The following is a 4,014-nucleotide window of genomic DNA, read 5'->3' as shown; positions in this document are numbered from 1 at the left end:
TCTTTACGCCAAGGGTTTTGTGACCAAGGAGCTTCCTGATCTTCATTGTTGATGAACTGAAGAACTTTGCAACCAACAACCTCTTCAAGTTGCTGGAGTAGGTCACGTACTAGGATCCGTGCATCATTGGTTAGTCACGTACTGGGACTCGTGCATTGAACGGAAAGATTGCCACTACAATACAAGTCCAATTAGGTATTGAGGTAAGGGTTCAACTGTATGTTGGTATTTTGGGATAGGCCAAAAGATTTGGTAAGATTCCTTATACTTGTAACCGCTTGTGATTGATAATAGTGGATTCTTGGGAGTGGGGACCTTAAAATCACTTAGTGGAGTTTTGCCTCAGTAGTTTTCCCCATTCGTAAACAAATCGCTTGTGTCAAATTAATTTTCCGCTACATTTAGTATAATTAGTGATTTGTTTGTGCTACCACGCTATTAGATGTAATTTGATCTAATTAGTTAACTTGGATAATTAATTAATTTGCAAGGGGTCAATTCATTTTAACCCTACACTTCTCATGCCTCTTCTTATCAGCAACTTCCTTGTATTTAGCATTCGAAGCTTCAAGTTTCTGCCTAACTTCTTCTTGCACTACCTAAATGCAGCTAGCCATATCTTCTGCTTCTTGGCTCACTCCTGGAAGCTTAGGTAAGGGTACCAAATCCAAAGCTTGTTTTGGTGGCACACAATAGACATTGGCAAAAGGGCACTTACCCGTGCTCCTACTAACAGTGCTGTTGTAAGCAAATTCAAATCAGATTACCTAAAGTTCAGTTGACAACCTTTGTCTAGCCATCAGTTTGAGGATGACTAGTGCTGCTGTAATTAAGGGATGTATCAAACCATCTCCATAGAGTCCTCCAAAAGTGACTGAGGAACTTTGTATCACAGTCAGAGGTAATGGATTTAAGCACTCCATGCAAATGCACTACTTCTTTGAAGAACAGAGTGGCTACATGAATGGCATCTGAGGCCTTTCTACAGGCTATGAAATGAGACATCTTCGAATACCTGTCAACTACAACAAAAACAAAATCTCGCTAGGTTCAAGGAAGACCTAGTATAAAATCCATGGACAGATCCTCCCAAGGTGCTTGAGGAACCGATAGTGGCATGTACAGACTAGTGTTTTGAGACTACCCCTTAACTGTCTAGCATATAAGGCACTTCCTCACATGATTGCCCACATCTCGTTTGAGTTAGGGCCAACAGTACAGCTCCTATTGTCTTGTCTCACCCCATATGACGACCCAAACCTCCACCATGCAACTCCCTAACTACCTTCTCCCTTAAAGAACTTCAAGGAATACGTAGTTGATTCCTTTGAGAAAGAAAACCATCTTGCAGACATATGCCATCCACAACAAAGTGAGTCTCCTGACATTGACTCCAAACCTTTCCAAAATCCTCATCTTCCTCATATAGCTCTTTTAGATAATCAAACCCTATAACTTATGTTCGCAGTGTAACCAGCAAAGAAGCTCATCGACTAAGTGCATCTGCTACCTTGTTAGTAACACCAGATTTGTGCTTTATAAAGAATGAAAAACATTGTATGTAGGTAACCCACCTGGCATGCATTCTGTTGGTGGCTGTCTGACTATTGATAAATTGCAAAGCCTGATGATCTGAAAATAACATGAACTACCTTTGGATCAGAATGTCGTTTCCCTTCAACTTGCCAAATTTCATGCAATTCCAACACTGCCGCCCTGATGGCCTCTATTGGCACCCCCTTTTAATTTTACTTTGTGACTTTCAGCACTCATGCTACTCTAGGAAGGCATGTGTTGTGTGTTTTACATCAATTTTCTACTCAATTTCTTCCATACAACATTGATCTTAGATCTAAATGTATAATTGTGTGCATACTTGATATAGTGGTTTAAAACTACACTTTTCCAAATTAAAATTTTTTTAAGTCTCACTATTTTCTTTCTAACCACAGCCTACTTCGAATATTGCATTTTTAAGAAACTTAAAAATATGCACATTTTCAACTTACAATATTTTTTTTCAAAGGCATATATATATATTGGCATTTGGAGGATTAGAGATGATACTATAATATTTTTAAAAGTAAATAACAGCTGCATTTTTTGTGGTTAGGAATTAGATATATATCTTTATTGTGTTTTTCTTTTATGAATGCAGTTTCCCTGTAGTTTTTATTGTTTTTATATTTTTTTCTTATATTAACTTGTATATGTTTAGATATGTAAAGTCACATTTATTATTTAAATTAAACAAATCTATATATGTTTCAAAAGTTTTAAAACTATTATCGTACTCTAACAGTGTAGTTTCTAATTTATTCAGTAAAAAATAGAAGGTCGTATTTAATGCATAAATCTTCTGCTTTTGCAAGGTTTCAGAGAAATGAGTAGTAGGCAGTCCAAAATTTTCTTTTTGGAAAGGGTAATTCTCTAGATTCGAACCCACAAGCTTTCCAATTTATTGAAAGACTAACATAATATAAATTTTTGTTAGATATAACTTAACATATATTAAATCGCGTAAAAAATATATAGGTTATTTTTATATTTAATTTTTAAAGAAATTTAGGCACATATATTGCTTGTATATCAAATACGCTTGCATTAGTAAATAGTGGTAAAAATGTGTGTGTGTGTGTGTTTTTTTTTTTTTCCTAGTTCGTGCTCATGCACAGCTTCCTTCAACTTGAGTTATAAAACAAGTTAAATCTTCCTCACAAAATTGTGTACACTTAATTAATTCTAGTGGTATATCAATAAGTTCAAATTAAGTTTTAAAATTTTTCAAGCTGGAGTTTCAATCCATCACACTCAATATTTTGTGTATCACATTTAACTCTATTGTCTAAAACACGAATGGCATAATATCGTACAAGAACCATTTCGCTCATTCTTGATGCAAGAGATAAAAAACATAAACAGTTTTATTGCAAGAGATAAAAGACTATTTCACGTGTATCACATTTTTAGTTTTTATTGTTTGAAGCACGATACATGTAGTGGCGGCCCTAGGAATTTTTTCCAGAGGGTTCAGTAAGAAATATAAGTTAAAACAAAATTTAATTAAAATAAAACTTGACTATATCAAGTTACCAACAAAAAAACACGCAAATGTATAAAATTTTATAATTTCTTTCTACAAGTTTTCATATTTTGAATCATTACAAACCCTCTATATTTCCTAAAAATTAAATTATATAAAGTTATATCATGTTTGTACTATACATGCACACATTCGCACACATCACAATTCACACAAAAAAAAAATGTTCATAATCAATATTAAACACACTCATACATATAATAAATATTTATAATAAAATAGATGCTCGCAACTCACAAATATTCACTCTTTATTCTTAAAGTTTGAAGATACCAAAATAGTCAAATAATTAACTAAAATGAGATGAGATTCGTAAAAAAGAGATTTATATGATCTGTGTTGTTGTTTGGTTTTAGGATGGGCTTATCTGTGTTGTTTTAGTTTTGGACTGGCACTACAAAACGCGGGGGCATTGGGCCGCATTTTTTTAGGCCGCAGCTATAAAAAACGTGGCCCTAGATGGACTAAAGCCGTGTTTTTCAAAAATGCGGCTTAAAGGAAAAACAAAAGTCATGTTTTAAACGCGGGGCCATAGAGGGGTTCGAAGCCGCATTTTTTTGAGTTGCAGCCGCATTTTTGCAAGTGGAGATATGGCTGCGTTTAAAACACGCAGCTACAGCACCTGAGTATTTCATTTTTTTTTTTAATCTTAACTATAGCCGCGTGTAGAAAACGCGGCTCTAACTTTCCTAAAGCCGCTTTTTTTAGCCGTGGCTTTAATTTTAGTCTGAAGCCGCGTTTTATAGACGCGGCTTTAAATTTAGTCTGAAGCCACGTGTTTAAAACGCGGCTCTAGTTCGGGATTGGTTGCGTTTTTTAAACATGGCTTCAAATTTTCCCTATAGCCGCATGTTAAAAATGCGGCTTTAGGGAAAGTATAAATATTAAGGTTAGAAATTTCCAACCCTCTC

Source organism: Quercus lobata, chromosome 7 (genome assembly GCF_001633185.2).
Source record: "Quercus lobata isolate SW786 chromosome 7, ValleyOak3.0 Primary Assembly, whole genome shotgun sequence".
Taxonomy (NCBI): domain Eukaryota; kingdom Viridiplantae; phylum Streptophyta; class Magnoliopsida; order Fagales; family Fagaceae; genus Quercus; species Quercus lobata.
This window is presented reverse-complemented; position numbering follows the sequence as displayed.